This window comes from Diachasma alloeum, unplaced genomic scaffold (assembly GCF_001412515.2).
Source record: "Diachasma alloeum isolate Michigan unplaced genomic scaffold, Dall2.0 Dall_scaffold_00200, whole genome shotgun sequence".
In the NCBI taxonomy this organism is placed as follows: Eukaryota; Metazoa; Arthropoda; class Insecta; order Hymenoptera; family Braconidae; genus Diachasma; species Diachasma alloeum.
The window spans coordinates 2,170,572-2,184,869 of record NW_021680365.1 but is presented as its reverse complement, the minus strand read 5'-3'; the positions used below and the strand labels follow the sequence as shown (position 1 = coordinate 2,184,869).

General features: G+C 34.4%; 1 protein-coding gene across 1 annotated transcript in view; it reads right to left on the bottom strand.

Annotated features, from left to right (window-relative positions):
- LOC107035705 (parathyroid hormone/parathyroid hormone-related peptide receptor) overlaps positions 1-14,003 on the bottom strand; it is an 83,909-nt gene extending 69,906 nt beyond the window's left edge. Inside the window, exon 1 of the mRNA XM_015253256.1 lies at positions 13,252-14,003. The gene's annotated coding sequence lies outside the window, so the exon portion shown is untranslated. The remainder of the gene's footprint in view (positions 1-13,251) is intronic.
- Between the last annotated feature and the right edge of the window lie 295 nt (positions 14,004-14,298).

Here is a 14,298-nt window from a genome sequence, read left to right as displayed (position 1 = left end):
GGTGACTCATGGCTAGCCGTGAGGCGTCGGACGGATGAGTAATTTTTACGGAACAGATCGTAGAATTTACGTGACGATTGACACTTTTTATTGAATTTTACTTCGCTCCCAGATTACGTTCTGAAACGTAATTTTTATGTCTTTTTTCTGGTAATTTTTATTGAATATTTCTCTCCGTGTGGTAATGTGATAGTTTGAAGGGGGCAGAGAAAGCTCCACAGTTGAATATTCGAAACTCCACAAGCACTAGAGTTTTCAATGAATTGAGGTGGAGTTTCAGGTGCATGGAGTTCTGTACATTTAGACATGAATGTCAGTGAATATTCATGAATAGTAGTATGATTTCCTCGATAGAAAAACTGATAATTTCTCTGTTCGATTAGATTTACTGCTACGCTGTTAGAAAATTTTGCTGATATGTATGTAATACCACAAGAGCTTTAAAATTATGAGGGATTTCCCGATAGGTTCGTTGCAAACAAACGAAGGAGTCAAGTTTTTCAGGTTAAAAAATCACGAGTACGAAGCACGAGTAATTTTTCCTGAAAAACTTGACGACTTCGTTTGTATGCAGGGAACCTTGAGGAAAATGCCCGATTAATTTTGAAGCTCGTGTGGTATTCGGGGGTCATTTTTCCAATCCAAATGTCGGGCAATATAATTGAACCATGAGACGAAACTCACAATTGAGAAACCAAAATTGTGTAATTAACACAACGACACAATTGAATTCAATCTGTCAGTTGGACGAGGGGTTAATTCAACTGCATGATGTTTTGTTTTTTATATAGCAACTACCAGAGAAAATTATCAAAAAATTATCAGTTGAAAACCCTGTAGCTTGTACCACGTGATGTCGAATGGGCCAATTCTATCTGAAATGAGCCGAGAAAATGAAGAGCTACTGCGAAATATTCAAGTAAAAAAAATGAAGAACTACTGCGAAATATTCAAAAGCTAGGAGGAAATATCCGACATAAAACTGTCGGGTACCCTCAAATACTGCGCTCTGATTGGTCGAAATTCGATTGGGAAAAATAATCAGTTGAGTACGGTATTGACTATATAAAATAACAATCGAATAGTGGAATTCTATTGGCTGAAATTTGGATGGGAAGAATTCTCAGTAATAATACCACTAGTGCTCTAATTAGTGGTTATTTCTCGATAACTTCGGATCATACCAAAAATTTGGAACATTTTTTCTATAAAGTTTGAGAGAAAAAACTGATAATTTTGGAATTCGCAGTTTGATGAAAAAATCGATACAAACTGTAAATGTAAGTAAGTTCGATTGTTGTATAACAATGAATAGAAATAAGGAAAATGTAGGTGGATATAATTTTCAAATTTAATTACTTGAAAACTTATCGTGATTTGATCTTGAATATCCATATTTTGATTGATAATTCGAGTAAGTTGAGGAATTCTCGGCTTCGTGCTGCCCAAAAACTTGGAGTTCCATTGACTTTTTGGTGAAATTTGAACGATTGTTCCTCATAAATGCAATTCAATACTGCCCTTCTAGGAATTACTGTTCAAATTTTTCCTAACCGTGCATCACTTGATTTGGAAATTTCCAGATTCTTAAGAAAATCGGCTACTTGATTTCAAGTAGAATAAATCGTCCAATGATCGGACCACTGCATGTAATTATTTATTCCTAGCACAAGTTTCCAAAAATCATCAATTTTTTAGTGTACGATATAAATAACCAGTAAATCAACGAAAAAATTCAATGCATTTTGAAAATGAAATTTTTTATTCTCGAGAACGCTTAGTGTTTATTTTCCAAACAATTGGAACCGAAAAAAATCGATTCTTTCAGGGAAACCGTTTCATATCAATTTCAGGTTGTATTTAAATATCATAACAACACATGGACTGTAAGTTATTGAAACGCTATGTAAGCTATTGACCACTACATAAAGTTCCGTCTTCAGTGAAAGATGATTAGCGAAGGACGATGGGACTCGATATGTAGAAGAAATTTGAAATTAAAGATGTTTAACCTATCAAGTGGACGACTCAGTTGAAAAGAAAAAAAAACTAAACTAAATCATTTATGTTGCAAATTACTCATTAATCATTGTCAACTAAATTAATCATTTATTTTAAATAAATCACTTATGTTACAAATTATTTTTCTCATCAAATTATAAGGGTTATGGCGTACCTTTCTGGTCTTTGTCCGGGAAATTCTTCCCCGTAGAAAATAAGAAATTTCGGACAAATGAATAATCATTGGAGGAGTTCATTCAAGGTCATGTGCAATATAATCATCTTCTAGAGCAATATGATTGTTATAATTGAAACCTAGTCCGACTCGCCTGGGAATGACTCGATTGAAGAGATACGATTTGGAAAAAAATGCTTGTCTCAAGTAAATGAATATTTGGGAAAAAAAATTTTTTGCTTCCGAACGGAAGCCTTGTATTTGAGCGATTTTTCGATTTTCTAATTTTGATGGCAAATGGTCTAGAATGTTATGAACCGTTAAAAAATTATGTTTTTTAATTTTTTTTTTTCAATTTTTAATTTTTTTTATTAAGCAATTAGAAATCTATGTAGAAGGTTTATTAGCTATAAAATATGGAACTGCAGCACATGACTGAAATAGTTTCAACATAGTATAGTTTGAATAGATTTTTTTTCAACTAAATATTCACTTCACATTCTTTAAAGAATCTATCAATGATCTTCATCACAAAAGGGTTTAACGTATATACCACATGACTCATCACAGAAGGACGTTGACAATGATTCGTGATAATTTTTATCATTTTTTTTCTCGGCTGATCAAACGTAGGACATTGCCAGACAACATGATCGATATCTTCCTGGCGGTATCCACATTCACATGAGTAGGGACTATGGATAAACACTGTTGAAATACAACTATTGGAAGTTTTAGGTGTTCAACAGGTATGCTTTCCCACATATATTAATACACCCAGCGAAATTACCCATTGTAAGCCAATAAAAATAGTTGTTGACCATTTTCTGAACAATTGGAACCGTCCTCAATTGATTCTGCTCGTTGTACAACCGTTTTAGCACGCCTTCAATTTAAAGTAGCTCTACCCTTCGGCCGGGCTACGCTGCACTTTTGGATATTTTCAGTTTTTAAATTTTTCAACTAAATTGTATGGAAAAAATTTGAAAAAATTCATACTTAGTTAGTATTAGCTAAATTAAATTTCGCAAAATACTGATATTTTTTCAAACATTTCGCTCTTATAAATAAATAATAAAATTTGTTTGCAAAACGGTGGATTATTTTTTATGAGGTATCAAAAAAATTCTTGATTTTTTCACATCTAATGAAAAAAAATTCACATGGAGAGAAATATTCATTAAAAATTACGTATCTTTTCCGTAATTCCGAAGTGAAATGCGGCTGTAGGAATTTTACGGAACTGTCACTGAATTTTTCCAGAGCGTTCCGTAATTTTTTCTGAATCTCATGTGAAAAATTACGATACCATCACTTAATTTTTCTGCGTCGATTCCGTAATCGGTAAGCGAATTGTGAGTTCCGTAATTTTTACTGAATATTTCTCTCCGTGCAGATTTTAATCTTTCATTACAATGGAAATGTTGATTTTCACGTAAGACACTGGGTTAAACCCTGATTTTTAAACATTTCTTCTTTGAAAAACCAAAACGATAATTAAATTGAGAAAAAAATTAGAATTTCGAATCTAATCGAGTGTTCTGCAATTTTTTTGCAGTTTTCAATAATGTTTGAATTTACCTGAAGGGTAGAGCTACTTTAAAAAGTATCGATTCTTTCAGGGGCATTATTCTATATTAACTTCATAGAATGAAAAATCATTATAACACATAGAGTATAAGTTATTAAAACACTCTAGCTTCACGGAGAGAAATGTTCAGTAAAAATCAACTCAGAAAATTTAAGTGACATCATCGTAATTTCTACAGGTGATTAAAATAAAAATTACAGAACCCTCTGGAAAAATTCCGTGACAGTTGCGTAATATTTCCTACAACCACATTGCGCTTCGAAATTACGGAAAAGATGCGTAATTTTCATTGAATATTTCTCTCCGTGAACTTGCATGAAAGTTCTCGGATCAATTGACGGCCGTCATGCAAAATAATCCTCAAATAACGTTTGAATAAAACCATAGACGCCCAGGTATTCAACCTCGAACCGGAATTACTGTAATTCCATGTCTATTCAATAATCTTCTCTTCGATTCTGAACATTTCAGCGCAATTAAAATATTTCGATAGTTTTTTTTTTCGTCGCGTGGGATTTAGCGGCTTTAGCTATTTACGAGAGACAAATACTGTCGAAATATACAAATATTGAAATTTTGATGTGGTCGATAGCTACGCTTCCCACATATGTTTATATACCCAGCGAAATTACGTATGGCAAGCGAATAAGCATGTTTGTTGTCGCTTTTTAAAACAATTGGAATCATCCGATTGACCCTGCGCATGGTAAAAATATTTTAACATCTCGTCCATCGAAAAATTTGGCTTCTGTCGGGGGGATCGTTTTAGATCAATTTAGTAGAATGAAAAATCATTATCTCTCTGAAAAACTTATTATCCGACTCATTTTCGGAGTTTGTTTAAGTGGAAAATTTGAATGAGCAGGACTTCCATTAGGAATTTACTAGGGATGCCGCGAGAGACTTTACGAGACATCACGAGACAATACTTTGGAGTGATTGTCTCGGTCTCAGTGGACACAGAAATTTTTGGTCTCGTCTCACTCTCGAACTACGCAGCATCGACTCCCCCCGTGATGACTTCGAGTTAATTTATCTCATCTCGGTTTCGCGTTTTTCGCGTTTTTTATAAGTAGATATTCGAGACGAGACAAAGCGAGACAAAAACTGAGATTTTACATTAAAAATAGAAAAACGTGGGACCGAGATGAGATAAATTGACTCGGAGTCATCACGAGAGAAATCGATACTGCGTATTTCGAGAGTGAGAGACGAGACCAAAGATTTCCATGTTCATTGAGACCGGGACCGTCTCTCCAAAGTATTGTCTCGTGATGTCTCATAAAGTCTATCGCGGCATCACTAAAATTTACAAATTGATTTTAGTGTTTCAATAATAAATTTCGCGGAAATTTGGTAATCGGAGTCAATACACAAATGGAAAATCGGAATTTATGTAATTAAAATTTACTAGATGCATAAACGTGAAAAAACATGACAGAAATAGCTTTCTTTTCGTGAAAAAAAATACATCAAATTTGATTTCACGAAACTAAATTAGACAAACACAAAATAAATTTGAGGTAGGAACATTGACGATTACTTGCGTAATCGAAAATCCCATTTCAAGAAATTTGAATGATTTACTTAGTAAATTTACAGTTTCATATTAACAAATTTTAAATATATCATTATTCGTAGAAAATCAGATTATTTATATTATATTATTTGAAAAATTGAATCAACATATTTTAAACCTTCAATAATGTAAGGGTCAAATCCTTGTAATATAACAGAAATTTAATATTGAGAAATTTAATATTGGGGATCTCTGGTCCCAAGGCCTAGTGAAGACTTTGAAATTTCACCGACGTATCCCCTTAATTCAAATAAACGATTTGTCCAGGTCTAGCAACTGCTAAATAAGAAATAATTTTCCTCCTAGTATTTCAAAGTGATAGAACCTCTCCCTTCAGAAGAGACTTTTTAACATTCTGCCCCGGCATCACTCGCTCCCAAGGTAATTGCCTAATCAACAAAGATTCCACTTGCGCCATGAATCATTTTCCTGTCGCTCCACCGAAGAGTAGAAAATTGAAATTGAGGGAGAGGGATTGAGTATACCCAATCCCATCTCCCCTCAATTTACAAATTGAGTTATAACAGCTTCATGAGAGCAAAAAATCTCCCCAATTGAGTGCCAACCACATATTGATGAGATTTCTCACCATTCCTCTTTATGCAGAAATTCGATAATCGAGTCAGTATCGAATACCTCTCGTCACGGCACTCACGATTTCTCGCAGTTTTAAATCGAGTTATAATACCTATTGTGCCATCGACCGGGCTCTCATGCGAATAAACAGATGAATAACACTCAAGCAACTCCTATTGTTGGTTAATTAAATTGGTGTGAGATGGTGTATACTCCGGAGATTTTTATGGCTAGGCTCACTTGACGAGTGACAAGATGAGATAAGGGGCAGAAGGTGAAGACCAGTGACAAAAGGAATGCACAATGATTCGGAATAATTGTCGGGCTGACATTTGAAAAAGGCACAACATAATGTCATTGAATTGTGGGGATAATTATACCCGTGATTAGGTAAAAGTGTCAGATAATCTCTAGTCTGTCTCAGTGCACTGTTGGAAAATAAGAGGGAAATTGCTCTTGTATTGCATTTAGTATAGGTATTATTGAGTTTAATTGAGTTAAAGAATTAGTAATGCTGCGAGATACGAAAGAAACGAGCCGAGACGAGACGAGAGAATGCGAGAGAATCTTCTCTCATCGAAACGAGAGAAGAAATATCTGTCGTATGTCGAGATAAGACAAGACGACAAAACCAGACGAGAAAGTGACATTTCTCATCTCGTCTCGTTTTGCGGCATCACCAAAAAGAATAGCGAATCTATCAGGAAAAAAGGGATAATTAAAGGGCATTAATACCCCCGCTGCTTGCGGCCGAGGTGGCGCTAATATAATTTAAAAAGGTCAATTGGTGGTCATGTAGGAGGGGTGACGGAGGGCAATCTATTGTTCTCTCGCAGAAAACCAATCGCTGAACAAAAAAATGATATTTCAATGACAAATTTTCAATCTATTTCGACCATTTTTGTGTTCGAAATATTTTTTTAATAACTTTTCTATTTTTTTGAAATTTTTTGGAAGTTCCACCCAAGTGCGAAATTTCAGGAAAATGGCGACGTTTTTTCTATTTTTAGTTTTTTTTTCCGAATTCCCATAAGAGTCCGTGTTAGAATCCATTTTTTATAAAAATTCCTGTATCTCACCCATCCTCCTAGACTATTTGGAATTTTGGATAGGGGTTTTGAAAAACTCAAAGAAGCCTTGAATAAAAAATCCAGTGTAACGTTTTTCGAAGCCAATCTATTCGGCGTATTGTGTCATTAGATTTTCCATAAATGATGATAGCATGCATTAAAGATATTACGATAATACTTTATTATAGTATATTCTGTACTTTACTATATTATAATACATTATGCATATTCTTATTATCAGTTTAGTATTTTTTTTTCTTATGCACATTATATTTTACAATATATATAGTACGCTATTATGTATTGTATATTATACATAGAATATATAATATAATATAGTATTATCGTAATATCTTTAATGTATGCTATCATCATTTATAGAAAATCTAATGACACAATACGCCGGATAGATTGGCTTCAAAAAAAGTCACACTGGATGTATTATCCTATTTACTAAAGATGAAAGAAACGTGAAGTTGTTTTATATCGAAATATCTCGAAACTGCTTGACCGCTAATCCTTAATTCTGATTGGTCAATATGTGACACGAAGTTATTCATAAAAAAAACACGCGGCATTTTCAAATTCTTCAGAGGTAAATTTTTTTTTCACGTCATATATATATATGTATGATATATATATTTCACATGTATATATATTATCGCTGAAATTAATAAATTCTGTCCTTTTATGGAGACCGATTATTTAAAAAAATTGAAGATAATTAATTGAAAATGAAAAATTCTTTATAGATTCTTTTACTCTACTTCGCTATTCACTTCAATCATTAGTCGAATTCTCTTTGATTCATTATCAATATTTATAAGGTATTCATGAGAAAAGGAAATTTAATGAATTCCATTTCTTCATTTCAACAAAAGAATAGATCAGCGCGCATAGATCTTGTGTATAAAAAAATAGACTACATTCCTGAAACTTTTCCTTCGGAAACTTTGCTATTAATTTCAGAAATCTAATATAAGACTGTTCACTACAATTGACATCATTAAGCCCCATGGCGTAGGAAATACGCGCGCGGACTAATCTAGTGTATAGAAAAAAATCATCAATTTCTTCACGTTTTTTCGACGCCTCCTGACTACGCCATAAATACCTCAAACTTCTCAGGAAGAATAAAATCTACATACACCCATATCTACGATTTTCTCACCGACGATATCTCCCCCAGCCCATCATTATATACGTATTATCAATAACTGGTTCCAGTCGCTTGATTGACAAGCTTGATTGACAAGCCACTCAACTCCGAAATACGCCTCTACCTCCCTGCCACCCAATGAAACACTGAATTCGTTATCTGAATTTTTATTAATCGACACCAGCTGTTTAGTAGGCATCGAGTGAACGATTAAGGTTAATTGTTCGTCCTATCGGAAATGACCCAGAAGGCTCTTGCACTGAAGGACCCACGATGGAATCCCATGAGTGTTCCAGGCCAGTAGTGAAATGAGGTTGCTGAGGTAAAGCTGTAACTGCGGTCACCCCTCAAGTCACTCCAATTAATTATAGTCACCAGAGATTTGAATTTGCGCGGTAAGATTACACGAGAATATAATGGAGATAAAGGTGCGATCGGACAGAAAGATCTCGCATGTGATAGCATGCTCTCCGATCCGTTTCCTCTTGAGTACGTATTAACTTTGTCCGCAAGTTCTATACACTTGTACAGCAGATTAATGTGCGTTTTAGTGCACAAGTATCCGCAGACTATTCCAAAGTCATAACAGTACGTCAGCCCCCGGGTGAATAACGACAAAGTGCAATTTATGTTTTGAGAAAAATTTCGAAACTTTTAATGGGAAACTTGGTGTTTTCTAAGATGTTGTGAATAACATCATGATTGAGTTATCCTAACGCAATGTCCACTTGAAATCGAATGACAACTGTTGGGCGGTCTTCGTTGAAAGTTTAGAAACAAATATTTTGTCGATTTATTGGTTTCCCGAGGGAGGAACTGGAAATAGCGGAGAGTTAAACGGTTTATCTCGACCCTCGCGAAATGTATTTTCAACGTATATCACTTTTAGATGTCGATAAATAGTCGACATGTGTTGACGTACGGAAAATAGTTGATGTATCGGATTTCAAAATATGTTTTCGACGATTATATGGCATTTAAAAAGTTAACGAGTATGGAATTGTGATATACTGGCAGTGTCCCAATTCTTGGCACTTCATTTTATCGCGCCTTTTCTAAGGGCGTAAAAAAAGTATTTTCTCAATAATGGATCATGGCAACATAGGAAATCGTTACTTCAAGAGGTTTTTTTGGCTTTGACAAGCTGCATTCTTCCATAAAACAAACTTAATAAATTAATATCGTCGGAAATAAAAAAAAGAATATACCCGTTTCTACCAAATTGACAGAAGGACATGCCCCAGTTATTGGCACCCTAGATATTTATTTTTCACACCAAATTGTGCTGTTTATCATGGTCATGTTGACACCATGGCTGTATCAATTTTCACTCCATTCATTACTCAACTTTATTAATATACTCTATAATTAATACACGGGGAGAGTCGTCAGGGAAAAATTTTAGTGCTTGGCACCAGAAACGAGGCGCAAACTGCCAAACTCCCAATTGTAAATGAACACGGGAAATTTTGTTGTACGTTCATCAACTTTTGCAAGGAAGCCCGAGAAAAATTCTGGTGCTAGCACTAGAAAATTTACGGGTGTGTCAATTTTGTGGGGAATGCCGGAGAAAATTGTGTGAAAAACTCGATTAATTCTTGGAAACATTAGAAATTTAGAAAAGTTGGAAAATGATCTAGAAAATCTTCACAAATTTTACTATACGAATGGTAATCGTAATGTGTGTAATATGAGAAGTGTAATTTAGTGAAAAAATACAGGTTTTTAGGGAATATCTTACGATTTTCTCCATCTGGTTTCATGTTTTACGGTTTTCTGTTTTGTTTCCATCTGAAGCTCATGGAGACGGATGGCAGTGAATTTTTACCAAACGGCTTCGGTAAAAATCGTTCTCCATTACAGAAAAATTATCCGAAGAATTGGAGAAATTATTTATATTCACTGGGATAATTTTTGATGGGATGCAGTAAATGGTGCTCACGTTTAGTTAATTTTCCCGGGCCAACGCAGTAAAAGTCACTATTAATCTCGCACTTTTTCTCCTATTTAAAGTGAAAAAGTACCGAAAATCGAGTTTGTTCCACGATTACTTGACTCGTTTGGTAATTTCTCTCCAACGTTTTTCTCCGTCCAGACACATAGAATGTCTAGAATGCATGTCTCAATCTCTTAACTTGAGGCACTAAAAATCCTCTATTAAAAATATGTGAAACATATTCGGTTAATAATTCAAGTTGACATTTCCAGTTCATCATAGCTTAAAAAATTTATTTTTGAAGATCTCTTTCTTTAATTCTTCAAAAAATTATTACTTACATTAAAAAATGTTTGTTTGATTGCGTGAATGAATAAATATTGATAGTGATAATAATGGATAATACTTCTTTATTTCATTTTAAAAAATCGTAAATAAAAAATTTTTATTCATGTATTTGTGGAAAAAAAATTTTCCCCCAAATCTAAACGCAATAGGAGCAAATATCCACTCCTTTTTTAATGACCAAATGACTATATAACCATCATCAATAATGAGAATAAACCACCAACAAATACATGCGCGCACGAAGCGTGCTCCCTTTCCCTAGTTACCTAAATTTCAGGACAAAAACGGTTTAGAAAAGGGGAAAAAAGTGTTTCAATTTCAGACAATAGTTTTTCTAGCGTAACATGGCTTTCTCAGAAATTACTAGCGAGCTCTCCATGAAAGTACATTATTTATCTAACACACTTAGAAAAATAGCTTTGAATTTGTGAATTTAAATTGACTAAACTTTATTTAAATGAAGTAAATCTTCTATTGCAATCAAATTAACAATTTATTTCATGCAAATAAAGTTTATTTAATTCAAATAAACAATTTTTTTTGCGTGCAATGTGGCACACGTCTACTCTCCTTCCATACACTGATACAAAAGATGGAAAAATTTAATCACTATAAATAATGGTGCTTCTCAGTTATTGACGCTATTCGTTAACTATTAACGAACGGGATGAGTAGTTGAGAAGACTCATTGACAGCAACTGAATCTACTCATCAGTGTACATACAGAATAATTTGAAAAAGAAACAAGTGGGAAATTGCTCTCGTATTGCATATGGGCAGATCCACGTCAAATCGACCACTCGATGATATGGATGTCAGGGATTTGGTCGCCGATTTTGGTCCAATATCAGTGACTTAAAAACAAAATGATCCTAAATTTTCAGCCCTTAATATTGATTGACATCAATGTTATGATTTTTTAAATATCGAACACCTAGGATAGATATTTTTGCAATAAATTAGCAATATGCGATACAAATTAGCAATATCCAAATGGTTGTTCGCGCATCATTTCCTTCTATCATGTGTAATTAATTGTTTATTTCATTTTATTAAATTGAATAAGATTTCATTTTAACTAATTTTGTCAGATTTTCAACTTAGTTGAATGTTATCATCATTATTAGTCTATTATCTCTTTCTTCTACACAACAGATTGTCTTTTTTACGGTTCTATCTCTCCCTTCAGCCCTTCGATAAAATGTTAATAGAAAAATTTTATTTATACAGACAAATGAATTTAAAAGACCACATTTGGAAGGCATCAGAAAGCTCACTTTCAGGGAAATTCATGAAAAATTAGAAATTTTTAACTTTTTCAACTTTTTCAAATTTTCATCATAAAAATCAAATCAATCAATGTAATTATAATAATCATCTGTCAACTTCGACTGAATGGCATTAAAGCAAATATTTTAAGCTATGATTGAATTTATTTCCAAAAACTTATTTCCAAAAAATACTAAATTTTTTCAAATGATTCAAAATAACTATTATTGTTATCGCCTTCATCTTTGCACTCGGTCAAAAGGACATCAAAACAAAATTTTTAAGCCATCATTCAATCAATTCAGACCATTTTTTTTAGTTATCGCGGGACAGCCGATTTTCGAAAAAATCGAAAATGATAAAAACTAATCGATGAATTAAATTTCAATTAATGGCGATTGATAGGGCTCAACAATACCTACATTTGAAAGGAAACAGATTCAATTACATCCTTTCATCAGCGAACAATTGAAAAAAAATTGTTACACACACGCACACGTTCACTGATAGAAAATCACTCCCGAAATGTCAAGTAAAAAATCTTGAAATTTTTAACAATCACTCGTTCACGCGAAATATTTATGTATTTTGTTATTGAAAAATCAATTGAATTCTGGAATATTCAATGGAATTGCAATTTTCAGGTCCGCATGATAATCAAAATGATTAAATAATCTGAAAAATCAGGGAACAATTTCCTTCAATTTTTAATCCACTGAAAATTCAGCCCGACGTGATGTCCAATTTCCGCAATGAATTTGAAAATTCTAGATGTCATTGAAATGTCGGTGACAATCTAACATGGAAAACCCAATTATTCTGAATTTCCAACCCGAATGAAAGAATTCACGAACGATCAGATTTTAAATTGAATTAAAATTCGCAATATTGAGAATTCAAGGGCGACTATTACTCAATTGAAAAAAATTTCTAACAGTGTACGGACGAGGTCTAAAAATTGCATTTCCAGACATTTTAGATCATAGCGGGTCGATACAACACAAAAAATCCAAAACTTAAATTTGAACGATCACAAAGCTTCCATTCGAAAGCAAAATTCCCAGAATTGTCATCAAATATTTCTGGTACTCGAAAGAAGGGGTATGGCCCCCTCAAACTTTTTAAAAAGCTGTCAATGCCGTTCTCGTTCCTCCCCGCTGCATAAATTAATTCCGCAACTTTATCGACGATCTCGAGGTTGAAACTAAAAATAATTGGACGCTGTGAACAAAGAGGTAAACACGTGCAGCACGATAACCAAAACAAGAGCTAACCGAGGGAAGGAATATGGATCAAAAAATAAGAAACGTGGATGTAACTCGGGGGTATTGTATTACTCACACCGATCGTCGTAAACAAATCAGTCTCAGCAATGCGATAAGCTGGATGATGCGTTCGAGAATAAAATTCCTCACTAAGTGTGCCGCTACCATGACACTCTCGGTGAGTGTTATGATCCGCAGAAATTGCATTCAACTCAGAAATGATAATGTCTTAACAGCGGGAGTAACGAGAAATGACAAGGAATAACACTGGAAATAACTCACCCAGTGGAAGATGTCCTCCTGAATGCTCGTCCTATAAATCACACTCAGTCTCACAGTCCAGGTGTCCCCAGCATTCCACCTTTGTTCCTCACAACTCCTTACTGTAGTGATAAATCTTCACATTAGCACCCGGAAACTAGCCCTCCCCAGTCCCACCACCAACAATTCACTGACTACTGAAAAACCGGAATGATCGATTCCCCGCGAAATCACTGTTTACACATATTTATCGAGACTCGTGTATTTACTCCGTGGGAATTCGAAGTGGCATTTCGCTTTATCCTCAACAAACTGATTGAACGTCTTTGACCAACTCGAGTGTATTTATCTTGATAATGATTACGATGATAAGGTGGAACACTAGTACCACTGTGATAATAATAGTACGTTTCACTTATTTCAAATGGTGAAAAAAAAGGGAAAGAAATTTAATAACGAAAAGTGCAACTTTGCGATTGTTGTTTGCAAGACAGGTGATAATATGACGAAGGTCAGAACACTCCAACTTGTTTTCTCTCGAGTGCTTGAGATGATGAAAAATTTTACGACTCTTGTTTCTTCTTTTCGAGGACTTATTTGGATTTATAAATGAAAAATAAAGAATATCTGTTTGCTTGATAGTTCATTAAAAAATGTTATTATTAATTAGCCTGTAATGTTGCTTAAATTAATTGTTGATTTTCTGACATCTACTGGGGGACGAAATCAACGTCCTGGCAGTAGAACCGCGCGCGTCCGTCGACGGACGTCGTTTCAATGAGACTACGCTCAGAGCTCTAGCTATATCCAACGAATCTTACGCATGTCTGTCAGAGTTTTCCGCCTATACTCATCTCTGTTCCTCGCGTTTCCAGGTATATTGCGCATGAGATTTTCACGATGGTGAATTTTCACATCCCCCCCCCACCAACTGTTGCTCCTGTTGATGAACGAATTCGCTCAACAATGCTGTACCATCCCCACTGACGATGAATACAATAGTGCACACGTGTGTAATGTACTCGGGAATATTATGGGATCGATTGGCGTAATAAACTCGTCTGGCTC